At 46.6% G+C, this 27,817-nt stretch overlaps 1 long non-coding RNA gene across 2 annotated transcripts; it reads left to right on the top strand.

Moving 5' to 3' along the window:
• On the top strand, positions 1 to 27,799 carry LOC118555917 (uncharacterized). 2 transcript variants are annotated; one of them, XR_013443928.1, is made up of 3 exons: positions 1 to 260; positions 8,335 to 8,458; positions 26,754 to 27,799. It is a non-coding gene; the product is annotated as an uncharacterized LOC118555917 (long non-coding RNA). The 2 variants fall into 2 exon arrangements; XR_004927219.2 differs by lacking the exon at positions 26,754 to 27,799 and adding an exon at positions 18,485 to 18,510.
• The last annotated feature ends 18 nt before the right edge of the window (positions 27,800 to 27,817 follow it).

Here is a 27,817-nt window from a genome sequence, read left to right on the forward strand (position 1 = left end):
CTGGCATCTGGCCTAGTGCACATGCTCGATAAAGCTTTCCGGGGCTGATTTTGTCTCTAGCTCTGCTTGTCCTGGCCTAAGATTGTGGCTGGAGACAGCCCTGCTGTCACCCCTAACACTGCCCTCTAGTACCTGCTGTTCAAACTAAGGTCTGGGGGCCAGCAGCAGCTGCCTCCCCTAGGAACTCCTCAGAAATGCTGACTCTCAGGCCCCACCCCAGACCTACTGAATCAGACTCTGCACTTCACCAGGATTCCCAGGTGAGTCACATGGGAACGAACCGTTTGCGAAGCAGTGTGATTTCTGGTGCATACAGCTGGGCCTCTCTTGCCCTGCCCCGGGGGGAAGCGGGGGTGAGTCACTTCCTAGTCCCGGCCAGAATTACTCTTAAAAAGGCAGAGCCCTGGCCTCCGGGATGGATTGGACCAGAGTCCGAGTCACTTCCCGGAGGCTTGCAGAGTGGCCGGGGTGGGCCGTGTGAGGAGGCATTAGTGAGACGGGCATCGACAGGGGGAAGGAGCGGCGGTCGGGAAGCCACCGGAGACACTGCAGTGATCCCAGCAATCGGGGGCCAGGAGCGTGGGGACAAGGGGCTGAGTTATGGAGTTCTACCTGATGTGGAATCCAGCAGACCTAGCAAGCAGGTAGACGTGACAGGTGACATGGGAGAAGGAAGGATGGAGGACAACTCTGAGATCCTGGATTGAGATCATTGATAGAGACACGGTTGGCCAGAAGGACGAGGATAAGGGGCAGACGATCAAGGGAAAGGATGCATACTTTTCGTTTTGGACGCAGTGATTTGGGTGCCAGTAGGACATTAGTAAAGGTTTTCTGTAAGAAGAGTGGGCTTGTTGTGGTAATTCAGTCACTTCTCTTTGCAGTACTCCTCATTCTGGAGGTAAATACTGCCTCCTCTTGACTAAATGGCCCAGAGCATTCGCTGGGTTTGAGTGCTGAGGGGCTCTGGAGCTAAAAGGGTGTGGGTTCAAATTCTGGCTCTCCCACTCTGGAGCTGTTTTCTTGGGCAAGTTAATAAACCTCTCTGAGCCTCAGTTTTTACCCTTGTAGGATTACCTATTTCAGACAGTTGCAGTGAGGATTAAATGAATTAATACATGTGAAGTGTCTCGAACCACGCCTGTTACATAGTGAACATTCAATAAATACTATCCATTCTATAACCGCCTGTTTACTTTGAAACTGTGAGGTCCTTGGGGGCAGGGACCTCAACGGAAATCGCCTTTGTGTTGTGTAACGCTTTGCACAAAGCAGGTATACAATATGGTCTGCAGAAACCATAACATATGCTGTTCATTAAAGGTGGCCCCGTGGGCCAGTGTGGTAGCTGTGCACGGCCGAATACAGATGTTGTATCCCTTTACAAATGTTCATGCCTTCCTCTCTCCCTTTTTTCTAATCATAACTTAATGACTTGTAGGTAATGAGAATCTGCGCTCATTCGTTTCTCAGCCCAAGCTCATCTATGGGCCACTCTGATAACCAAGCCTGGCTTTGGGGGTAAATCCCCTCTCCCCAAAGATCAGTACTGACCCCCTGAGTTGGGGGAGACCTGTCCTCTGAAGATTCTTGCTTTCACTTGACGAAGATTACCTGTGTGCCTGTCAATAATAATGACAATCACTTCCATTTCTGAGTTTGAGTAAGACTAAGACTTTCCTCGCTCTAGAGCTCAGGCTCATCAGGGAGAAAGACAAGAAAGCAGAGTATTATTAAAAAAAAAAAAGTGTGATTGGTGTATGTGACAGTAGAGGTAGACACGGGGTGCTGGGGGGTCACGAGAGAGAGAGGCACCCCAGTCTGATCATTTGAGATCTGGCTCCTCTGTGAGAGGACCAAAACAAAATCGCACCCCTGCGTGAATATCTATCCTTCCCACAACACTGTAAGGCTTTTCTCCTTCACTATCACGCTGGGCTTGGTGACAACAGGGCCTGGGAGCCAAATGAGGGCAGAAACCAGGCCCCAAGCACAAATCCCTTGACGGAATTCAAGGCCAGGCATAAATCTAAGTCAGACAATGACTTCGGCCCGTTTTCCTAGGAGCAGAGCTTGCGATAAGGATTGAGTACAGCTGATTTATCAAGGGGGTGGTGCTCCTCAAGGAAAACTGATAAGGGAGAGAGGAAGGAAAATTAAAGAAGGAAAAGAGAGGAGAAAAGTCTGGCTTTTGCCAGATCCTTGGGGTCAGAGGATGAAGAAACCTTGCCCAGGCAAGGCACTCCCTCAGTCAGCTCAGTGGAGAAGGTGGGCAGCTGTGAGCTGTCAATAGCCCACAGAGCATCTGGGTGGGCAAACAGGCCCAGTAAAGGGAACCTGGGCGTCAACATTCTAGGCACAGGCAGGTTGGGGTCAAAGTACCAGCATCGGGTCCACTTTCCCCCACGATCACTGTAGCCTATCTGTGACCGCCTTTGTGAACTGGAGTGGGCTGACTGGCTCCTTTAAGAACCTCAGTCTGGGCTTGGTGTGGAGCTTGCTGGTGACCAACCTCTTCAAGTCTTTTCCACAAGTGCTGCTACCAAGCACATCTCCCTCATTCTGCTGGTGCATCTGGAATTTGCCTACGAAACATGACTTTGGGTGGTAGGGACAAGATGGTTTGCCCACACAATTTGGTATGAACACTGGGTGTCTGGGGCATTGTTTATACATTGCTGCTCACAAATTATCAGCCACGAACTTGAGTGTGCAAGAGGAGAAGGCTAATTGTTTTCAACCACCAAGGCAACCTGGCCTCTTCTGGCAATTGTGAGTCATCCCGTATTACTTCAATAAATTCCTTTTCTGCTTAACTCATCCAGAATCCGTTTCTGTTGTTTGCATCTAGGAGTCCTGATGGATATAGACAGTAAATCTGCTCCCAATTTTCACATTTTAAGTAGCGGAGTGGCAAAAAGCATTATAAATTTGTGCATGGGCCAGATTCGTTCCTTGAAACTAATTCCTAGAAGCAGAATTGCTGGATCAGAAGGTCTGCAAAAGTGTAAGGCTTTGGGTTTCTATTGCCAAATTGTCCAGGAGCCTCTGGTGTTCCTGAGAGGAGAGGAACCTGCACCAGGAGTGATGGGCACTGAGCTCGGAGCTGCACGTACAACAGCCCTACCAGTCACTTCACCTCTCAAGGTGGGTGGCATTATAACCATCTCACAGACGAGGAATCCAAGGGCAGATTGTGTCACTTATCCCAAGTCACAGCATGGTAAGTAGCAAAGCTACTTGAGATTTGAACCCAGACATGCAGGATATTCTATTTGCTCCTCTAGACCCACACCACTCTCTTCCACAGGGAGGCCCAACTTATGGCCCACATCCTGGCCCCCCTGCCTTTAGCTCCTGTTGGCTTCATGCAACGGGAGGCACAAGTAGGAGTTGAGAGAATGGGGAAGGGGGAGGTCACAGTATCGATTTGCAGCTTCCTCCAGGCAGGCTACCTTGGTTGACTGAGCCCCCCAACCAAGAGAGCAACCCAACCTCTCTTTGGGTTTGGGAAACTTCTCCCTCTACTGGCCTCCTTCTGGTCTAAGGACCAGAAGAGCTCTCTACTGTTGCACATGGGTTTCTGCCCCATCCCTTGTCAGCTTCCCTTGACTCCACCAGCCTCTGTGTAAATAGTCCCTGCATCAGGGCCTCCACCATTCTCTTTTGGGATTCGGACATTGGACTAGGTCCGAGCTGGAGTTTTCCCATCAGGTCATGTCATACACACGTACCTTTAAGACATCAGCCCAATGACGCTGATTCTTGCACACATGCATGCATCCCATGATGGGTGCTTACAGATTCCACCAATCAGCTCTGTGGAGGTCAGACTATACTCAAAAGAGCACTGGAATGAGAGTCAAGACTCCTGGCTTGCTGTGTAGCCTTGGGCAAGTCCTTCAAGCTCTTCAGCTCTTCGGATTTCTGTTTCCTCATCTGAAAAATGAAAAGCTGGACTAGGAAGTTTCAAGGGTCAGAATACCCAGGAGGAAGAGGACAGACAATTGGATGCAACAGATATTAAATTCACATGTGCACTTTACACATATGTGCACGCTCATGTGTGCAGTTCTGTGAGGAGAAAAGGGAGCCCCTTTGCAAGCCAGAGTGCTGGGACCTTTTATTCACATGTATTTAGAACCTTTGCTGTTTGTACTTGGCCAGCTTTGGATGGCAAAACGGTCTATTCTCTGTGGAAATTTTGACTTATTTTTCCAGCTGGTCTGCCAGTTGCCAAGAAATGTCATCTGAATATCATTATTTAATCGAAGATTAGTCCCCGCCTGTGACATAGGCTGCAACTATTATCTTCTTTGGTTCTTTACATAAGCACACATTCTCTTCACAGACTTGACCTTGCATTAGTGGAGGTAAATGCTGCCTCCTCTATGACCAAATGGCCCAGAGCATAGCAAAGTCATCCACTGGGACTATGGCCGTCTGTAGGTGTGGGAGTATGTGTGTGAGTAGGAGGATACATAGTGAGTGTGAGGAAAGTACCTTTGAAGTCATTCCTTGCAGGGATCCAGAGAGGGAACTTTCCTTGATCATTGGTCATATCAACATGGCCTCCCACCCTACCAGCTGATTTCCAGTGTTTGTTTTCAGATTAGACCATGTGTGAAACAAAATCCAGCCAAGCCTGCTGGGAGGTATGGGGATGGACCAGACAAAATTTGCAACCCAATCATATTGCAGATCTCTTGGGTAAAGCAAAAGAGAGGAGGGCAGGGAGGGCATGAGTTCAAGCTGTAAATGTTGGCTTGGGTGTTGGAAAACTGTAGACTGCATGACCTTAGAAGGCCCCCACTTAGCCCTGGAATGTCTCCAACCTTCTTAAGCTCCATGTGACATCCAAGCTAGCTTCTCATTTACTGCTTTCAGGGCTCCCTAGGACAATTTTCTCACTGGCCTTGGTTCAGCCAGCTGAGGTGATAACACTTTATTTTGGTTTTCTTATCAGGTTGCTTCCAATGAAGCGGGGCCTTGACCTATCCTCAGAGTAGAGCTCATTACAGGGTCAGGATTTGCTCTCTTTTTCATCAAGGCCCTTTAGATTCTTCTTTATTTTCCAGCCTCTTGGCCTCTGTCTGGTCCAAGGGCCAAGCTGTGGCCAAAGATCTAACACCATCACTCCCAAATCACTGGCTAAGTGATCATCCGCCAGGAAAGAGGAGTCTGGGGACAAGCCCCTGGGCCTAAAGGGCAACTTGACTCTTTCCATACACTGTGGTGGGGGCAAGAAAGGTCATTGGCTTCATTTTTAAGAGTTGGGGGCACTGAAAAACTGAACCTAACAACCAGAAATTCTCACATAGATCTTACTTATACCTCTCCACTTTCATTCTCTAAGCTTTTTCTCTTTCCAAAGCCAGTCCATGGACATGTCAGCTCAAGGACAAAAAGAACCATAACCAACAGGATGATCATGTCCATGCCTCCAGCACTTTCCCAGTGCCTGGCATGTCATAGACACACGAATGTACTTTTTGAAATAATGAATGAGCGCGTGAATGGGTGCGTGGTGTGGGTGGATGGATGAAGATGGCTCCCAGAATAAATCCTCAAGAAAGTCTTCTTTAGAAAGGGTAGACTGGGGAGAAGGCCCCCACCTGCAGTCGTTACAATATAACAGATATAAATGTTTCCCATACTAGTGAGGACCCAGCCTCTAAATCAAATTGGAAATCTCTTTTCGGGTTCCTCTGGGTGGAAAAATGAGAGCCGAAGAAGATGGAGACGCAAATGGGGAAGAACAGACCAAGATGAAGGTCAGACCTCAATCTCCATTTGAGCTATATGTACATATCAGTCTTTTTCCCAGTCTGCTCAGCACATCCCTCACCCTGGCACTCCCCCAGGTAATGATGGAGGCAGATGACTAGATGGAGAAGATAACCAGAAGCCCAACCAGATTTTTTTTTTTTTTTTTTTTGGTCCAGTTGCTAAGTGTAGAGTGACTCATAAGAACTCCAGACAAGGATGACGATGGAAAAGGAGTCTAGCAGATCACGGGAGGGGTTGGGGGAAGGAGGGGGACCCTTGAGGTTGGGAGAGAATGGGAAACATGTTTTGTAAGATTTCCAAGATTTTTGGGGGCTGTTGTTAAGGACTTTTTCATAAGACCTGTTATCCTGCTGGGGTTTACATCACTATTTGATCTAAGCCCCAATAGGACGACTACATCTGCTACTAAGCTGTGTTGTAAATGTCTTTAATTTTTATATTTCATCTGAAGGGAGTTGTTAAAGTGAGTTTACAGGGTGATGGCTCTTTGAATAAAGGCCATCAATACTGGAGCAGAGCTCTGTATGACACTTAATTTTCACTCTAATAAGCCCTCCTAAAACATTACAAGATTTAGGAGGGTTTTTCCCTTTTTTCTTTTTCTTTCCCTTTAACTTCCCTTCCCTCTTTGCATTATTCCTCTCCTCTCAATCTCTTGCACTCTCCTTTCTTGCTTTTCTTAAAGGACATATTTGAAAAGAACATTTTTGCCCAGATGACACCACTTCTCTTTTCACCGCCAGCCAGATGTGCTCTTGACTTCTGAACAGGAGAAATGTTTCTTTGAAGTTTTTCAAAGACTTTGCTTTTATTTAGAATTTTTTCCCCTTTTCTCCTCTCCCTCATGTTTAACTGGTTGGGAAGCCCCAGGAGGGGTTTTCACATGGGCCTCTTTTCTTTTCCTGGGGCATAAAAGGAGTGGGATCAGAGGCACTGTGTTCCCAAAGAGCCTTCTATTTTCTGCCCCAATGATTCCAAGTAGTTTCTGGTGGAGCCGCTGTCCCTAGGAGCAAAAAGAAGATGGCTTTCGATTCGCTCTGGAACCAGATTTTTTTTTTTTTTTTGGTTAATACAACAGTTCTGTCTGGAGTGCAGGGGTGGAAAGTACCCCCATCCTCTTCCTGAATATCTTCCTGCCCTTCATAAAGGTGGGCAAAAAGAGCTCCTCTCTTGCCTGGCCATGGTGTAGTCATGATAGCTCAGGTGCTCTAGCATTGGCCTGAAATTTTGTGAAAACTGGGGGGCACATCAGAAAAAGATAGATTGGCACCCAAGAAATAGACCAGAAGCCCCTCTGAAAGCAAAGAGAAAGCCTTATTCATCTTCATCTCCCCCTAGCACCAGACCCCCTCATGCCACCCAATAAGTTTGGGCTTGTTAGGGTTTTTCAAGGAGGCTTGGGAAGGAGCTAGTTCTTCAGGAGGTGGCAGTGATAGAAAGCTGGAAGATTTCATTTGAAGAATAAACATGACATGTTAGTGCAAAGAGTTTGGAGTATGAAGTCCTGGTTAAAGTTCTAATTATGTACTGACTAAATATATTTCTCCCCAACTAAACGTAAGTTCCAGAAATGTGGCATCCCCAGGGCCTAGAGGAATGCTTGGGACTTGGTGGGCACAGAGTGATTACTTGCTACCTGTGTCTGTGTGTTTGTCTGACAGCAGCCCAGATTCTTTTGGAGGGAAGGGTGTTCAAGACTCAGAAGGAAGACTTTCAAAATAGTTAGTGGGGGTTCTCAGAAGACTTCTCACTCCATAAAAATATTTTTATTTCTAAAAACCTCTGAGATTGTTGAGGAAAATAAATATATTTGGATTTGGGGATTTTGTTTTTGTTTTATACATTAGGGACACCTGGCTGGCTCAGTCGGAAGAGCATGCAACTCTTCATCTCAGGGTCATGAGTTTGAGCCCCATGTTGGGTGTAGAGATTACTTAAAAATAAAATCCTTAAAATCTCTCTCTATGTATGTATATCTATCTATCTCTCTCTCTATCTATCTATCATCTATCTATCTTCATTAAAACCCAAGGGTGTATGTGTATGTATGTGTATGCATGTACATGACCTGGTTTCTGCTTGCCTTACATGAGGTGTGTTCACTACTACAGATAGTCACAGTCAGGGACTCCTTTGACTAACTTTTAAAGACTAAACCTCTAAGGTAGAACCACTTGGGTTGAAAGTATACCACCCCTTGTGCCTGGAATTATAATACCACCTCTAAAAGTGACTGGGTATGTTACAAAAATTATTCTCCAGTCTCTTCCTCCTACCAATTTACCTCCATGTTCTAGGGGCAACTCAGGTATGTGATTTCTTAATTTCTGCCTCTGGGTGAAATGCAGAAATTGCCCTATTATAACTAAAAAATGGAAGGCTCACCAAATATTCCACGTTTTCCCCTACTTTCCCAGCCTCCTTTATAGATATTTAGTTAGATGTGATTAGTTTAGGGCAACAGACTCTGAGTGGAAGTGATGTTGATGTCAGATCAGTTAAAGGTCTTTGCTCTGCCTGCATCCGTCTCTTCCTCTTCTTTAGCATTCAGGAGGCCACATGCTCCATAGTGCAGCTGAAAGATAACAGAGCCTCTTTCAACCTGGGTCCCTGAGTGACTGAGTACAATCGAGCCCCCTGCCAATCAGTCTTGGATGTAAAACATGAGGTAAGTAAAATTTTGTTATGTTAAAAACAGAGATTTCAAGATTAATTTGTTATTGCAGCATGACCCAGCATATCCTAACTAATATGCCTTTGAAAGTCTGGCCAAACTGTCAAACCAAAAAGGCCTATGGTTCTGCTTCCTCAGTGGCTCTCACATCTGTTCCCCTCCATTTCTATTGCCAAGATTCTGCCAAGACCCCCAGCCTCTCACCCACACAGTTACAACATTCCACCACCCGGAAGCTCCAGCCTTTCTCACTCTACTCCTCCCCCCTCCCTCGTTTCCAAATGTTACGTCCTTAGACATGGCTTAGTATCATATCACACCCTTGCTTAAAATAGCTTCCATCAGCTACAAAACAAAGTCTAAACACTGAAGCCAGCCCCACAAAATCCTCCCTAATGAAAACGTAATCCTATCTTTCCAACTTCTTTTCTCAGACCCCCGTTCTCAGCTCCAGTTTGCATTAAATGACTGTTCACGATCTCTTGCTGCACATTCTCACTTCCATCCACTGCCATTTTTCCTCCCAGCTCTTCCCTCCTCATCCCATACCCCAACTCTTCCTAGCCAATAAAGGCTCCAGGACCAAGTCCTCCACGACACTTTCTAGCTTTTTAGCCCCCTCACATAGAAGTGATCTTGCCCATCTCTGAACTCCCAAATTCCTGGTCTTCTCTGGTGGCTGTTAACTCCTTCCACAGAGCATCACTGGGTTTCTCTGAGGAAGTCTAGGAGTCTTTTATTTGTACCATTCTCATTGAATTCACAGAAACTAACCCAGTTCCTACCCACAGTAGCTTAAGAAACTGCTGAAAGAATACACAAAGAATGAGCCAATATCTCAGAGACCTAGTAGGAATGAAGCATATTATTCTACTGCGTCTGCTAGCTTATTGAGTATTTAAATCTGTTATCTTGAGAATATTCTGATCTCGTAACTTTAGAGTGAGTCTCCGGAATTCACATTTTATGAGAACACAAGGGGATTCTGATGCAAAAGATCTGCAAACCACATTTAGAGAAACACTGAGGTGTATGAACCTGTGCATGTGTGTTTGTGAATGCTCTTGGTATATGAGTGAAATGCATTGATAGTTTGGGTCATTGGTGTGCAATCCTTTCCAGGGATGGCAAATACGTTTTATCTCACTTGTCAACACCAATACATTCGTAGAGGCTGTCCGGAGGACTGTTTTATGTAGGTCTCTGGGGCCACATCTGGCCTGCACAGGAAAAAGTCCTGTGATTGATGGATGATGTCTGCTGTAGGACCGAGAGGGGAAAGTGGCGGCCTGTGTGCCAGGTGTCTGCCATCACAGCCAGCCCCTTCTTTTGGAGACACGGAGCCAGAACTTGGGAGATGGAGATCAAAGGATCATCAGAGTCTTAATCCAGCCTGCAACCAGAACTGACGTCACCATTGACTTCCTCAGGTGACTTTGTGGCAAAAAGAAATAAAATCAAGATGTTTGGTAAAAGGCATAGCTAAACAAGAAGCTACGAAGTCATCGTAGTGTATACTTTTTGTTTACATCCATGGCCTCCATTGCCCCCCATTCGATGGTACTTTGATTTTCCTTTTGGGAAGCCATTCTCCCCATTCCCATTCCATGTGGGTGGGAGTGACCATGCTCCCTATTGCAGGGTGGGCCATGACTGGCTTACGCCAAGCAGCATATCCTACCTCCCCAGGATATGAGAGAAAGGACGACCCAAGAGTTACGGGAGCTAACAGAAGACCTTCTCCCTTCTCCTTGAGAAGAGGTCATGAAGGCGTGCAGTTGGAAATGGCTAGAACACTTTCGTTACCATGAAATGAGAAACTGCAGCCTGAGTATGAAGCCAGTGTCACCAAAGGCAAACCAGTGACAAGGTCCTGGATGACATCATCTGGGCCACTGGACCAAGTCTGACCCAGCATCAGTCCTACCACTGGACTCTTCAGTTACATGAACAAGACAGTTTTTTTCATTGTCCAACTGGTTTTTTAATCATTTGCCATCAAACAAATCCTATCAGTTCTTTGAAAGGAAAATGGAGTTTCAGGGGTATCTGGGCCTCGTATATGCTGGAAACAAAGTGGCCCAGACTCAAGGCCCAGCCTGGGGTCCATGTGTACCCTAACCATGGGCACATGACCTACCTTTGTTCCTTTGGTGCTTCTGCTGCCATTACGCCCTCATGTGAGCCTTTCATTTCAGGAGGAAAGGAAGCAGAGAGGAGTCAATCCCACACGCGGTTTGCTCTGGGCTGCTAGCCTTGATTTCTGCTTTTAGCACCCAGACCTCACCAGGGGCACAGGCAGTGATGCGTGAGCCTTAGATAGTTATACTGCTAAAGGTCTTTGAAGGCCAGAATCACTGAACATTGGTATTTGGATTCTTTTGAACTTAGGAGCATGTTATTAAACATATAAGATAAAAAACCAATAACCACCGGGCGCCTGGGTGGCTCAGTCGTTAAGCATCTGCCTTCGGCTCAGGTCATCGTCCCAGGGTCCTGGGATCGAGCCCCACATTGGGCTCCCTGCTCTGCGGGGAGCCTGCTTCTCCCTCTCCCACTCCCCCTGCTTGTGTTCCTGCTCTCGCTATGTCTCTCTGTCAAATAAATAAATAAAATCTATAAAAAAAATAATAAAAAAAAATCAATAACCACAGAATTATCTGGAGTAAAAGTAGTTGGTTCCCACATTAGCATATAGATGTACAACAATTACTTTCCTATGATTGAACTTATGTTTATGTATTTTAACAGATCCCATTGTAGGGTTTTTGTAATTAGGATATTTTATTCATCGTTCATTTTTCCTCAGTCCCAGCTAAAAAGGAAGAATATATTTCCACTCAACGTCAGTTTGGGGTTGATTCAAAATCTCATTTACAGAAGACACTGTGAATGAAAAACCACTGAGATGTAAGGACACAGGCCTCTGCGGTGGGCTTTTTTCTTCTTCTTCTTTTCACTGGTTATCATTTGTCTTCTAAATTAAAGGTGAAATTGATGAGAATTAGACTGTCTGCAAGCTGGAAAGGCAATCGCTTAAATAATGACATTCAAATAGATCACTTAGTATCATGTAAATGTCAAGTGCTGGTCATTTTTCAAAACACCACCTTTGCTCAACTGGGTCAAATGCAGGGACACGCTGTGGCCAGCTTTTGTGGGCAGCACCCTCCCTCTTACTTTCTGAGTGTGTGCATGTGTGAAAGGGGAGTGGGAGGAAATCAGCACAAGAGAGCTTTCACTTCTTAAAATGTTAATTTCTTCAGTTCACAAAAAAGAAAATGTCGATTAAGAAAAAAAACAAAACAAAAAACAAGATGAGTGCCAAACAATTTCTATCCTCCCTCTCAGAATTTAGTTTTTAGGTCTATAAACCAAGCTGTGCCCTTTTCCTTTCTCCACCAAAATCATGCCATCTGGTTTCCTACCTTATGAAATATTATCGACCCACTTGAAATGAAAGTGGGCTGTAAATTAATGCATGCAACATTGTCTCCCATCGGATGGATGGCTGGAGCTGGAAAGCCACAGCTTTTAGAATGTTAAATATTTATTGGTTATCATTTCAACCAAAATATGAACTTGCACGAAGAAGAACATGATGCAGATCACACTGAAAAGGTTTGCCTCGCTTCCTGTGCCTTTGGAGAAACGAGAAAAATAGGGCCCGTGCGGATGTGCACCTTGTCTAGGAGCTTAAAAATGCTCCCGGAAGAGAAATGAAGAGCCCTACAGCAAATGACTGGGAAGAGCAGCCGGTGTCCCAGAGGACTGTTTCCCATGTTTCCGACTTGAGAAATGAGCGCCTCATTTAGACTGTTGCTTTTCCACCCTTGCATCTGGCTGAGTTCCTCAGGCTCTCAACCCCACCCCCAGTCATGGAAGTGAAAGTCGCCCACCAAGTATTCTTCTAAAAGACATTGCTGTGGATCATTTATTGCAGATAATAATTGTTTTATCTTTGTTATCATTGTAGTTGGAATTTTAAATCCCTGAAGCTAAATATTTGAGATTTGTTGTTAACTACAGATCTTTCAGCAATTAGAGATTTGTAAAAGCTCGAAGATATTTTTGAACATAAAGCAGTATTGTAGGGGATGGAAATGAATTCTCTTTCGGACTTCATTACCATGAGGGAGGGAATTTACCTCCCAAGTCTTGGAAAGGAACACAAAATAATTCGGTTTTCATGGCCAAAGATATTAAGAAGAAAAATCAATAAATTCACAAGGTAATTTGCAATTAAAAGGTGGGCCAGTGGGTTTACAGACCCCTGCAAAGGGACAATATATCAAAGATGTCCCTGAGACATCAGCTGGGTTCCAGAAGGAGTGGCGCTGTACATAAAGACACACTCCACTACGATGGTTTCTGTCTGAAAGGCTTCAAAACCTTTGAAACCAGCGTGGAATAATCACTTATATCCTCACCTTAACCTTAAAAAAAAAAAAAGTTAAGGTGACTTACAAAGATATGAAAGGTGTTCCAAGATTAAATAACCCATATGCATGTCTTAAAATTTGAGATGAAGAGAGACTAAGCTTAAGGAAATAGGATGGAATCAAGATGTAACCACATACACTAAATGTCTGCCGTTAAGGATTTAAGGTTGAACTATTAGTGGTTCATGAATTTGGCTCTGAGCTACCTAGCAGCCACCATGAAGAGGGGAATGTGAAAGTTCATGAGATTTAGTGTCTGTAAAGCAAAAACAAACCAGTTGTTCAAGGAAGCAACATAGCCATTTCTGTGCTCAGATCAATCAAATATCTGTCCTTAAGGGTCCTTGTAAAGAAATCAATTCCATCTTCTGCAGCATCTCTGATGATAGCAATAAGTTTCATAATCTGTCTCTAATGAGAAGAGGAGGCCGAATTTTGCCCAATGACACACAAGTAACTGGGCTTCCAAAGAAGCTTTGAAGGTCTTCTCTGTCAGTTAGGGTAGGGGAATCAGGTCTAGTCCTTCTGAGAATTACAATCCATACACACTCTTCTGCAAAGTACACATGCAGTTGGACAGACAGACTGTGTTCTCCAATAACAGTATTTTGAAAGTCAGGAATTTCTGTAGGGTGGACACACATTGCCTCCAGGGTGTGTCCTTTATAGAATGGCATGCTAGCCTTCACCAAAATGGCGGCTATGATCTTGTGGAGGCTCCAATACCCCGTTATTGATTAATGGGTTAAATTGGCCTGACTGTTATGGTGATAAGATTATTTTGTTGTCAGCCAAACCTCTAAGGACTTTCTTTTTCATGCCATGAGATGAAAAGGTCGTTCTGAGAATAAATTTGGTAACGGAAATGCATCTATTTCTTGTCTGCCAGAACCCTTCCCTTCTTCTGGCATAGTGGGCCACCCCATTTAGAAAGTTGTTCCTTCTCTTTCCTTAAATCATGTATTTGTAGTCGGGGTCTAAAATCATAGTACTCTCACCCCTTGGCCACAAATGATTTGCCTACAAGTGGCACATGATCTGAAGGAGGCGGATCAGAATTCATTTCTGGGATGTCTCAAACTGGAGCCTGGAAAAGAGTTTCAGGCCCTGTTTGGTGGTGGAATTGTTAGGTGTGGGCTCCCTTGGGAATGTCTCATACACATTGTCCTGTTTGGTTAGATGATAGTTTGTGTTCACATAGCTTATTCTCAAGGATTCTACAAATAATAAAATGGAAAAGAGGGTGAATTCCAGGCTTGTGAGCTTTAGCTTGGGCCTCACATTCTACTATTTCCAGCCCCAGACTGACATCTAACACAGCTTTACTGTGTCACACTCAGAATCGCAAGGCTCCTTGACCTTGAAATATTTCTAGCAAGTGTTTAATCAAGGCTGTTTGGCAGCTTATATGATTTAGAACCAGTTATATCTGAATCAACAGTCAAACTAGTGTTTTCATAGTCATTGTAAATTGGGACAATCTCCCCTTAAAGAACCATATCTCTCCAACTTTCAATTACAAAGGAAGAATGGGAGACCAGATTTTTGTGTCAGGTAGCATGAGTTGATTTGAACGTGGCGATTCATGCATGAAGAACCTAGTCTGTAATCCAAGCAAACACATTTTTAACTTGTTTAAATGGAGGTTAGTAACTCAGAGCTGGAGCTCTGTCATAATGTTCCATATTTCATTGATTCCAAATGCTGTTTTTCCAGCATTTTAACACCCCTGATAACAGAATGTGATTGAAACTGGATGGGGTACTGTAGTCGGCAGCATTTTTCTTTCTTAATAATAAAAGTTTACAATCAATGACATTTTTTATTTGATAAAATATGGCATTTAACCGGGAGGGCACATTTTCGTTGTCACAGTATTTTCCAATAGGTTACTTCCTTTTCTTCTCACAAAAGCTCTGTGATGCCGGATGACTTCGGAAAGGCCCAGACATGGGCCTTAAGGTCCCCAGCTGTTGTTGGCAGAGTTCAGCTTAGACCTTGGTGCTCTGGAGTCCCATGCAGGGTTCTGCCCATTGGATCAGATTCAGCAGCTCCAGATGAGAAACATACACAACCAAATAGATTTGGTTTCCTTATTTTCAGGCATTTTTAATAAAATTGGTGGGGAGGGTTGGAGCGAGTAATTGATGACACAAAGGAATCAGTCTCTGTACCTCGGAATGACCAGATGTTTGATAATAATTTGGGGCATGTATCCCCCACCAGGGCCCAACCTCACTGTTGTCTTTCAGAATCTTTGTTGAACACCAGGACAAGAAAGGAGATTGGTGAGACTCATTCTATGGTGGACACTGCTGCTTGATCCAGCTTTCTTTTCCATTAATTCTGTATATCCTTCATTCAGAATGGTCCAGACAGCCTCTGCCAATCAAATGCAGCCCAGGAAGTGAAACCCCTTTGCTGCCCTCGACCTTTAGCATAGAGTTCAATTCCCTTAATCCCTTCTGACCTGGACACAACCTCCCTTTCCCATTTTACCTCCTACCATTTCTCCATTCCATGCCACAGACAATGGAAATGCTCACTGGCTCCAAAAATATGCTAAATTTTCTGTCACTCTGCCCCCAGGAACTCCTTATTTCTCTTTTGCACTTTCACTTCATTCACAGCCCCGTCTGGAAAAAGTCTTCTCCATCAGAAGTGAGCTGGTTGGGTCCTGAACTCCCATAGCACTCTATCTTCTACTACTTTTGCACTGGATATAAATTTGTTCCACAATATGAGGGCACAAAAAACATCACGTTTGATTCTATTTTTTCCCCCCAGCAAGCTCTGCGAACGACCACTAAGGGATGTGCCTCTGGACCAGTAGGTCCTGTAAGAGTAGGCATTGATACAGGGGTTGAGGGCAAGGAGTCCAGGAGCCAGAACAAGAAGGATGAAATCCTGGCCCTGCTACTTAACCATCCATAAAGACCTTGGACAAGAGACTTAACTTCTTACAAAAAGGGGATGATAATGAGGCTTATGTCAGAGGGATTTGGTGGGGATTCATTTAGAGAACTTAGCCAGTGCTTGACACATAGTAAAGCTCAGTAGATGTCATTTATGAGTAGTACCGGCCTTCCCTCCTGCTCTGAGTTGGGCTCTCTAAGAATTTAAGGACTCAAGGAAAGAAGAGGCGTGCCTGGTCCTTCATCTTTGGTGGCTGTCGCCATCATCACAGTCCTTCCTACTGCGGGCAGCCTCCAGAGGTGCACCCTGCAGAGCTAAGTGCAGACACAACCCACTCCCACCCAGGCTCCCAGGGCACGGGAGCTTAATAATCAACCCGGATCCCCATGGGCTGCCCTTTCAGAAGCCCTGCCACCTGGCCCAGGGAGGATGGCAGGGAGTGGGCAGTTCCTGGCCTTCAGACCATCAGCCCTAGTCATCCCCTCCCCACCTCCCAGGCTTTCTGTCCAAAGTCCAGCCCCGACACCCCCCATCAGGCAAGTCCCTCTGAAGTCCCCGATGACCCTGTGTGGGGATTACACTGTAGCCAAAGGTTTGGGGGATGGCTGGGAAAAATTAGGTTTTCATTCTTTTGTGCCTCCCCTAAGAGCAAAAATGAATATCCCATTCGATCATCCTGGCACATCCGTGTCCCACTTTGGATTTTTGTGCTTCTCTCCGCTACCAGAAGGTAAACTCGTTGGGGGTCGTATCTATGTCAGATTCACTCTGTTTTCCCTCTGTGTTATGCCCAGAATCCTATATTAGCAGCAGAAGAATATCCATCCAGGGATGCCTATTTCCCTTTTTCTGCAACCACCCCCCACCCGAAGCCACTGGGTTAACATGTTGCCAATACATGCCACCAGACTAGCTTCCAGGTCCCTCAAACCAGCCTTAAGTCCAAGCAGTGTCACCTGCCATCAGTCCCCCGCCCCTTCCTCACCTCCACTTAATGAGCAGATAAGGAAAGAAAATTAAAGTGAAAAAAATTAAACAGCTTTAGCTAAGATCAATAGAATTCTATAAAGCTCTGGGCAGTGGTATTGAGTGAGCCCAGAGTAATCCCCTGCATATTGCATGTTAAGTTAACTTGTAAGAGAAATATGCTCTTGCTCAGCCTCACACCTTCCTTTCCATTGTGAATGAGGAAGCAGGGAACACAAATTAAAATAATGTTGATTTAGTTTTTAAAGGGAGTGCCCAGGAGCATTTTCTGCATGGCCAACTGAAAACTCCAGCCTTGGCTGCCCAGGCTCCCCCTCCGCACAATACAAAGAGAATATTTGATCCCCAGAGCTCAGCCCACAGGGGGGGATTTTTATTTTGTTTGGGGTTTTTTATTTCCTGTATGCTTTCCTCTGGATTTCACAATTTTAAATGGCAACTTGCAAATTCCTTTTCCGGCAAAAGATCTCTCCTCCAGTGCAGCAGGATTCCCTGGAATCCTTAGTCCTAACACATAGCGGTGCGTGATCCAGACACGTCTCACGCGGGAAGCAGGTAGAGGAAAGTTGATGGCACATGGCAGGCACAGCGTGGGTCAGGGGGCTTTTCATCGGCTTAGGTTCCCCTAGGTGATGGAGAGCTGAGAAAACCAGGTCTTCAGGGTTGCTCCTGGCAATTCAGCTACCTCCTTGAGTGCTACGGAGACCATGCTTCAACTTCAACCAGGGTGGGCACTAGAAGCCATTCAAGCCCAAGAATTCAAGATCCATCCTTGTGAAATAGGAGCAGCCAAGGTCATGGTGAAGGGCATCAGGGCATGAAACGGGGGCAGGGCATGCAGGCCGACCTGTCCTTTAACCCCCGGCTCCCCCACTAATTGGTCGTAGAAACTTCATCAAGTTATTTTACCTCTCTAAACCTCAGCCTCCCATTTTTAAAACAGAAATCGTCATGCCTCCCACGCAGGATGGCGTTGAAGATTCAGGGGAATACAGCGTGTGAAGGAAGAATGCCTGGCATGGTGTAAATCCTCAGTAGATGTCACCTTCCTTCTAAGGGGTGCCCTGCGAGCCTGGGAAGGGGCGAGAGCACAGGGATTGTGGACTCTATTCTGAATTCATCTCTGAATCTCCAACACTTAATACATTAAATACAAATAGCTGGGTGACTGAATCACTACATGACTAAAACAGTAGAGCTAATCCTGTCTTGCTACTTTGTGACATTTTTTCATATTATAAAATTAACTCAGATGCCTGGGTGGCTCAGTCAGTTAAGCGTCTGCCTCCGGCTCAGGTCATGATCCCAGGGTCCTGGGATCGAGCCCCGCGTCGGGCTCCCTCCTCAGTGGGGAGCCTGCTTCTCCCTCTGCCTGCCGTTCCCCCTGCTTGTGTGCTCTCTCTCTCTCTGTCAAATAAATGAGTAAAAATCTTTAAAAAAAAAAAAAAAAAGATTAAGTCACGTTGAATGTAGAGTACTTAGAAAACCTAGATAATCAAAGAGAAGAAATAAAAATCACCTATAACCTTGCCGGCCAGAAATAGCTCCCATTACCTTTTGGGTGTATGGCCTTCTGGGTACTTACCAGCTTGTTGACAGAGATAGAAATATTTGTCAAAGCAAAATGGGACCATCTTGAAACACTTCTCATGTAACCTGTTTTGTTTATTTAAAGATGGATCAAGAACATCATTCCATGTCACTCAAGTCCTTCTACTAGTTGAGTTTTTAAAAGCTGAATAATATTCCATTGATTCAATATATCTGAATTTGTGTAAGTGGACCCCTTCTTGGATATTCAGGTTATTTGCCATGTGTCCCTTCTCTGAATGACACTGTGGTGAACCCCTTAGACATCTGTCCTGGTGACTGGATTTGAATATTATCTGAACATTAATCCCCAGAAATGGAACTACTTTTCCCTGGAAAGGTCTAAGGTCGACCAGAAGGGAATGTAAAATAGTGCCATGGTGGGAGCGTACCCCACACAGCATCTCCCCAGGTAGCTGACTTCCCCTCCCGAGCACGTGGGACCCCAAGTCCCGGCGCAGGCTGGGCACCAGAGCTACGGTTGACCTGAGGGGTGGCCCAGGGCCGGCCCATGGAAGGGGAGATGGGGGGGGCGGGGGGCGGGGAGCAAGGCCAGAAGGAGGCCAGGTGCCCTCACCTCCGGCCGTTTTGACTCCAGGCAAGTATTTTAATCATATTGAAGTTCCAGGAACTCTGTAAAAGAAGGATAGTGATATTTTTCCATCAACTTTGGGGGCTGTTATGAGGAGCTCATGAAAGGCTATCTGTGAAAATGTTTTGCAAACAGCAAATGAAATTAGGGAGGAGTTGCTCTATGGGCAGCTCTGGAAAATTGAGCAGTTTTCCCAAATCTCCAGAGACAATTTTCTCGGTGTGTGGCTTTGAGCTTTTGTTTGAAATGATACGAATTCCCAGAACATCAGACACACCCATGGCCAAATTCGAGCACAGAACACACCCAAGCCCGGGGTGCTGGGAATCCTGCCCCCTTTCTAGTCGGGGTTATTCACCCTGAGGCCACCTTCCTTCCACCCGTGCGATCAGCTGCCTGTGTGTGGAAACTACAAACACCACATCACCAGCCCGCAAAGCAACAGCCTGGAACCTTCATCCATCCGTCTCACCCCATGCTCTGACGGAGGGAAAGAGGAAGAAGATACAGGCACGCTGGCCAATCTATCCAAGTCTCTGAGGCACACGGGGACATTTCCTGATACCAGTTTTGTTCCTGTGAGACCTTCAGGGGAGATAGCTAAGGCTGGCTTCCCTTCCAGCAGCCTGGCACAGTGTCTGCCACCAGGTCGCCTCCAGAGCACAGTCTTGTGGTAGAAGGGCTGGGAGGAGGGTCAGAGGAACCAAAGACCAGCCGCCGCGAAGTACAATGGCTCTCTCCTGGTCCATCGGGGCCCTGCGCTCCGGTTTGGGCCAGAGCCCAATGTGCTTGGCTCTAAAGAATTCTGTTCTGCCAATGCAGAGGGGGCTCGGCCCTCGTGAGGGCATAGCAGGGCTGCTGATGGGGACAATGCATCCATTTACGAGTCAGTAGAGAGCATGTTCTGGATGGCGGGGCCAGCGCTAAGCACTGGGGATGCAAAGGTGCGAGAGACAGCATCCGCCTCAACGAGTGTTAGAGCGGTCATAGTCAGGGCTTTTGCCCCCCCGCCGGATGTGGCACCTCGGGCAAGTCCGTCAACTTTGCTAAGATTCTGGAAAGTGGGAATATGGAAGGCAGTTTACCTCGCAGAGCGGTCGTGCGGATGAAATAAGATGATATTAAAGTAACTGAATATATTCCATGGATAGCCTTATTCTTCCCAGCCCATGCGTTTTGCACCCCTGCTCCCGGATGGTATCTGGGGCTGAGCCCAGAGCATCGCCAGTCACTGGTCGGCACTAGAAAAGTCTCCTCCTCAGAAATGGATAAAGTGCAGACCACTCTAATATTAAAATTTCAATTTCTCATCCAGTTCAAAGCCCCTGTCTTTCCCCAGCTCAGGCCTACTGAGCCTCAGTAGCCTGAAGCTGGGAGGTGGGGGGTTTTCTTCACTCTCGGAGTCCCTCCGCCACCCGCCTCACCCCTCCAGAGCTGCAGCAGGGACCTGGAAGGGAAGGGAAAGGGCCAAATCGGATTAGGGAATGAGCTGGTGCTGTCCAGAGATCTCCATGGCAGATGTCTGAACCCCGACCTGTCCTCCATGAGCACTCCAGTGCCTTTCTCCAGAGCCCCACACCGGGACCTCTTGCTCAGCATGGCCCACAGACTCTCAGGCTGGCCCTCAGTACCACCTCCATGGTTTCACCTCCTCTCCCCACGTCTCCTCGAGCGACTGTCCACTTAGCTGGTGGGAAACTCAGCATCCTCACCTCTCAAACCCTGGAGGGGTGCATAGGCCACCTCAGGCCTTTCTCCTCACTCTACCAGCTTTTCCCCTTCGGACTTTTCCCTTCTTGGTGCTTCCACCTGGCGGGGGATGCCAAATTTTCTAAAGAATTCTCTCACTATGTCCCCTCCCAGAGAAGCTCAGGAAGGGTCAGGATGTTTCTTCAGTCCAACAATCAATAAATGATATGTCAACTCCCCTCTGGCAAACAGCCACAAACTTGGGGTTCTCCCACCGGGAAATGTATGCCCCTCCCCAACAGCCAATTTTTTTCAAAGAGCTCTTCATTCGCCCCGATGACACTGATGATAGCTGACACCGGCCCTTATTGTGAGCTGGGCACCGTTCTCGGGGTTCCATACACAGAGCTGCCTAGCCTCTCTACAGTGATTTACTTAATCCTCACAGCATCCCTGTGAGGTAGATGCTATCGTCACCCCTGTTTTACAGATGAGCAAATGGAAGAACAGAGAGGTGACGTAACTTGGCCCAAGTCTCCCAGTTGGTATGTGGCCAAGTGGGGATTCAAAGTCAGGCTGCCTGGCTCCAGCTTCTAGCCAGATTTCTAGTTACGGATTTCTAGTGCCTGTCTTCTTCTTATATAGAAGAGAGGCAAAGAATGGAATAGGGTGTCAGAAAAGATTGTTGTCATCTCAGCACATGCTGCAAATGTGTTGACCACCAATCTTTGGAATGTAAGGGTAGTTATCATCCCTTGTTTTCAGTTTTCAGCTAACCAAAGGTCCATAGACAATAGTAGTCAAATTCCCATTAACCAACCATTACACATATAGATCTCTTAGAAATGTGCCCACGATTCATTTACAATAAATAGAAGCTTCAAGGCTCAGAAGCTCCTGGTTTTAGAAGGACAGGATAAAGAGCATTGTAATGCTGTGTAAGTGCTGTGTGCTTGGTTTCATGTCGTGAATTCCAGAAATATTTACTGGACACTTAATACAGGCTGTTAGAGGCTGAGGATATAGGTGATCAGAATGGATAAGGTCCCTGCCCTGTGGGAAATTCCCGCAATTGGACAGGAAAGCGTTCCCCAGAAAGAAGATATTTCTGTTACTTTTTGCTGTACAACAAACTACCCCAAACTTAGTGGCTCGAGATGACAACAACGGTTACCTGCTTATGATTCTACAACTTGAAGAGAGCTCAGGCAGGATAACTCAACTCTGTCCCATGTGTATCAGCTGGGGTCTCTCAAGCTGCTGCTCTCAGGTGGGGAAACATCCATGAAGGTGTTGTCCACATGGCTTGTTGTTGGTGCCGAATGAGAGCCGGTATGCCTTGATTTTCCTCCACGGGGCCTTTCTTCCTCCAGTAGTCTGCATTGGCTTCCTTACCAAATAGTAGCCAATTTCCCAGAGGAAGGTCCCAAGGGGACCACTTGTGCAAGCGCTTATCCAGTGTCTGCTTACATCATGCTTTCGAATGTCTCATTGGCCAAACAAGCCACATGGCCAAGCCCAGAGTCCATAGGGGAGGGGACCACACAGGAAAGAGGTTTCCTGGGGGCCATTGATGGAACAGTCTACCACAGAAGGCTTCATGGGGTGTCTGAACCCACCGATAGCCTCTCCCAGGTAACTAGATCTGGCTATGTTCCTACCCACCCCTCTAGAAGCACCCACCCTCCCTCTAGAAGTCCCAACCCAGAAGGTGGCACTGGAGAGAGAACACCAGGACAGGAGGGAAGGAGCAAGCACCTCCTTCTATCATATCAGAAATTTACCCTCTGTATTATCATCTCTGTGGCATCAATACCAAGAGGCATCAAGCCCAAGCAGGGTCCCCATCTCAAAAAAAACCCCACTCCCCTCTACCTCGCTATTATACCTTCATTCTTTGAAGGGGATAAATTCATGTCTGACTGGAATAGAGACATGTTTACTTAATATGAACCAGAGCCCTGCTGTGTGTGATTCGGTTTGTAATACGCAATTATAATAGGGTCTTTCCAAACCACTGTTGGCCAAGTAGAACTTGAGGGCAGTTCCCACAGAGTTAGTCAAATGAGCTGAAGCAAAGTCTCAGAGCGAAGAAGAGCATCCTTCTCATGGGTTGGTCAAAAACATTCCAGCTGCTGTGAAGGGAAGTCCTCAGTAGATGGCAGGATGTAGAGCTAACAGAGGGCTGGGACTGCGGCTGATGGGGAGCAGCGTGCAGGCTGACTGTACGGGGCAGCTGAGCTACGGCACCCCCCTCCCTGGTCCCTACCCTTTTCTCTTTTCCCTAATCCCAGCGATTTTTCTAGCGGGATAGAAGCCAGAAAATCTTGTTCTTAATCGTGACTTTCTCCTCTGTCTTTTGTCCATAGGGGTTCAGCCTTTGGAACTCAAAGGCTTTTGAGAGGTCCCCCTTCTCTCCGCTTTCTCCTATCACATTCTTTCCCGAGGGAATGAATCCAGAATGACTAGCCTAATTGAAGGGGGCAAAGGGCCAGAGGAATTATCACAGGGAGAAAATTCTGTTGACATTTTCTAAAAATTCTTATCCCATCACATAAGTATGCATAACCTGACCGTACAGTGAAACTTATATTGGTCTCACCCCATTGAGTGGGTTCAACCTTGACTAACAAACCCCTGTATTGTCTTTATTGTCTTTGTAAATTGAAGAACCTCTCCAGGCATTTTTATAGAGAGAGTGGGCTGTGTAGGAGGCACTTGACTCTTGGAGTCAAGATTCTGGCATCCAGAAAGGAAAAACGAGGTAACTCCCCTTACAAACATTGTCCATTGGCAAGTGCAGCTTTCGCAGGATAGGGAATGACATGATCAAAATTGGATTCAGGGAAGATTAATCTTCCATAGTAGGCTGGCTTGGGGGTGGGAGGTCTAACAATAATACCCACAAATTATAACAGCATCAAGGGTGAACCTGTAGTAGGCATTTGATGTGATCAAGTGCGAGGCAAAGTATTGTTTTCCAAAGTGTGCAGGTAAGGGAACGGAAGTTAAAGAGATCCAGACATTTGCCCAAGTATGAACCTGCAAACAGGTGGTAGATTCAAGATCAAATTCAGATCCATCTGACTCGAAAGCCCCATGTCTGTCTGTTCAGAGACTATTACAGTAGTACAGATAAGAGATGTCAAGGCCAGAACTAGGGCAGGGAGGCGCATACAGAGAAGGAATCAGGGCACCAGGTGACCTGTGTCAGGAGGAAGTAGGAGAACAGTGTCGGGGACCTGAACTTGGGGCAAACTGAGCAGAGGCACTTCGGAGTCCTACCCGCCTGGACCACCCACCATGGGCATTAACTTGGGTTGTGCTGTGAGCCCAGAGACAATGATGGAAGGTGGCTGCTCCAAGGAGGCAGTCGGACCAGGAAGAGCACAATTCAATCCAGTTTTACTGGTGGAAACTTGATCATTCTGTTTTGTTTCAGGAAACTGATGAATCCTACACATTTAACTGGCCAGAAATGATGAGTAACTATCCACTTATTTAAATCCATGTCTTCATTCATGCATTCTTTTATCAAGAAATCGGGGTGGGAGTGTATGGCATAAACAGAAAATAGGAAATCCTAGGAAAGTCATTAGTTACTATTTCATAGTAGTAGCCCAGACCTGCTAGAACCTGCTAGCCACCTGAAGCTAGACCCAACTCATCCCTTTCCTTTGGTTTCCACCACTGAGCATAGCGCCTCGCACTCAGCAGGAGCTTTGAGATAAGGATGTTGACAGTGTCATCCATGAGACATCACACCTTAGACCTTGGAGGGTCATGGGTCATTGAGCAAGTTATTGAACGTCTTGGTGCTTCTGTTTCTTTATCTGAAGGATGGAGATAGTAACGGGACTTACCCCACTGGATCGTTCGAGTTTAATGTAAAGTTTATATAAAATAAAGTCAATAAGTTTTATGTAAAGGACGTAAAGCAGTGCACTCCAAAAGTGTTAGTTGTTGTTGTTGTTGTTGTTATTATTACTACAGCACCTGCCTCCCATTCAGAGCAAATACCTTACCTTGCATCTGCCACAGGGTCCCAGCGTTGGTGCATGGGGACGAGTGGGTACTAGACACAGGGCTTTGTTAGACAAAAGCTTCAGTTCACTGATCTGAAGAAGCTCATGGTTCTTCGCACCTGCTTGCTTCTACCTTTTCAGCATCCCCTCCTATGATGCTGTTTGGCTCTGTGCCTAGAGTGGGTCTGTGTTTGTGCCTGGGGCCTTCCTCTTTGAAAATGTCTCCATTTTAGCAGGGCACCTCCTCTCCTCCTGGGAGACCCTCGCTGATCCTTGCTTTGATCCCCTCAGCTATGTTGAGAAATGCTATTTTGGCTTCTGCTTCCAACCTCTCCCTTTAAGGGGGCCCATAGAGGGTCCAAGAAAGGGCTCTGACTCCCCAGGAAGGCAAGTGGTGTGGTAGCTCTGACTGACATTTGCGGGGAGAGCCCTGGAAGCACCCTCTCTTGCACCCCCAGTGGTCACCCCTCCCCTTTAGAATTTCCTGCCGGCAATGACTTGACCTCTTGCTTTGGAGAAAGCCATGGTCACGTGGTACAGGAAGTTTCATCCTCCAGCCTCCTCTCCTGCCTCTCCTCCATCAGTCAACCTCACACTCCCCCATAATCCACACGTCTCCTTCCTCTTTGCTGAGGTCACCCCTTCCGCTCATCCATCAAAATCTTAGAGGGATTTTCTTCGTGGCTCACCTTTGCACACCCCCAGTCTTCCCTCCCTCATCCTCATGCTCCTCTGGTTCACTTCCATTGGATGCAAACATACAGCGTTGGTGCTCTATGAAGAGGCTGCCCTTGACCGCACTGACCCTTGGAGCCTGCATCCCGCGGCGTTATGTCCTCTTCCGTTTCAAACCTTTGGACCTAGAAGTGGTTATTTCCTTCAGGGATGACTTTCCTCTCTCCCATTTCCACCTCATGGCTCTACTGAAAATGCTCTCAAAGGTCCTCAGAAAAACCCTAACCTCCAACCCAATGACTATTTCCTAATCCTTAACCCTCCAGGCCTCTCAGGGGTATGTGTCCCCACTGAACACACACTCCCCTGCAAAGCCTGCCCTCCGATGGGTCGCCTGGTGCCTCACACCCCTGCCCCTGCTACCCCTCCGAAGGCTCTTTGTGTTCTTCGTGGGCTCATTCCGCACGCAGCCCAGGACTCTCTTGACGCGATCACGTCAGCAAATCTCCGATCTGTAGCAGCCCCCAGGACCCTCCCACTTGGCATCGGACTGTATCAAACCGAGAAGTTTCAAACTACATGATTTGGCCCCAGCCCAACCGGCTTTCCCTCTTAGCGTCTGTACCTCTCTCAGTAACACTTCGGTGTTAGAGGAACTGGGGCTCGTAGTCTGGATGCCCTCTCTGAATTCCAGGTCCCTGAGATGGACAGGTTCCTCCCTCAGGGCCTCTTTCCTTTTCCCATCACCGCCACCCAACCAGAGCCTCCACGCTTACCCCTGGATGATCACAAACCGACCTCCCCCTTCTCAGACTGCCCCAGGTGTGCCCCAGTTAGACATAACCCTGCCTTGGGCGGTTACTGAGGGGCTTCAGGCATTCAGGTCCCATTTCCCCCAGACTAGGGGCCTCTACCGCTTTGCAGAACTTTCTAAGGGCAGGGACCGCATTGATTTTGCCAGCACTGAATGGAGAGGTGTGCGTGTTAACGTGGGTGACCATCTTCAGGGCCAGCCCCCCCACCACGATGCTCTGTTTATTCCCCCAGTGATCCCAAAGTTCTCAGTGCAAAATAAAAATATTATATTTTTCTGAATGGTCCTCTTTTTTTTTTTTTTTTGCTATAGAAAAAAGAATACTTTCAAAAGCAAAAAAATGAAAGTTGGAAAGGTCTTAGTTTTGCTGCCATTAGCTAAAAAAAAAAAAAAAAGACTGATTTAAAGACAAAATGTGCCCATGAGTCCGTAGGAGGTGATTAAGCAGTCACGCTCCTCGCCCTCGGGGAGGTCATTACCTTGAAGAATGCAGCAGTCTTTGCCGTTCCTATTAATGGTATATATTGACCTATCTATTTTTGAAATCCCTTTTCTAAAGGATGCAGCACGTCCCCCAAGGCCACCAAACACTGCGTGGCCCAACCCAACCTCAGTGATCAAGGTGATGACCCGTGGGCTACCCAGAAAGCCTGATGCCTGGCTCGTACTTGACCTCACAGGGGTAAACAGTGAGACTCAGTCTGGAGGGACCAAACATCACAGAGGGTGAAAACACAGGTGGCAGTGACTTCAAGAGGAGACAGCAGACCCCAGGCAAAGGGCTCAGCAGGTGCCATGGGCTCGAGATGATTCAGAAGACTCCGAGGTGTCAGTGGACCGGAGGCGGTGTGGCTGGAAGCAAGCCCCGCTCTGAGACTTGGTAGCTGAGAGCCTTTGGGTAAATCATTTGCCCCTGAATCTTAGTTTCCTCATCTAAAAAAAAAAAACACCTCCCTTGTTGAGCTACGCAGGATTGAAATACCACCAAACAGGATTATTTTGTGCTGGGCGTAATTCCAAACATCTACATCCATTAAATCATTTAATCCTCTCAACAAACTTCTGAAACAAGTAATATTATTGTGTCCATTTCAGACTGGAAGGAAATGAGGAATGAAGGGGTAAGTAACTTGCCCAAGGTCACCCAGCTAATTGATAACGGATCCAGGAAGCGTCGGCATAGTGGAACAGCTGCCCCAAAGGTTTGAGTTAGAAGACCAGCTTGCGGGAGATGACAGAGCAATGACATCTGTGACACTTCTCTGGTCTGCGGAAAGGCAAGGACCATCCTGTCAAGTGCTGAAATCAAATTGTTCTGTTTTTTCTTTTCCCTTCATGGGATTGAGTCTGGTATGAGTGTGTGTATGTATGATTGTGTTAAATGTGAGAGTGTGTGTGTGATGGGAACAAGGAGGCTCAGGGATGGGGTGACCACCCCACACATCTCTGGTCTCCCCATATTCACCGCCCCCTGCCCCTCTGCCTTCAGACATGCGCAGGTGAGCAGAGCCTTGGGAAGATTTGGCTTCTTCCTGATCCCTCGTCTTACTATCACCCCATTTCTCCTCCTCCAAATGAGCTCCAGGTTGATCTGTTTCATACTCTGGGCGTCCAGTTTAGGTC

Source organism: Halichoerus grypus, chromosome 14, assembly GCF_964656455.1.
Source record: "Halichoerus grypus chromosome 14, mHalGry1.hap1.1, whole genome shotgun sequence".
Lineage (NCBI taxonomy): Eukaryota > Metazoa > Chordata > Mammalia > Carnivora > Phocidae > Halichoerus > Halichoerus grypus.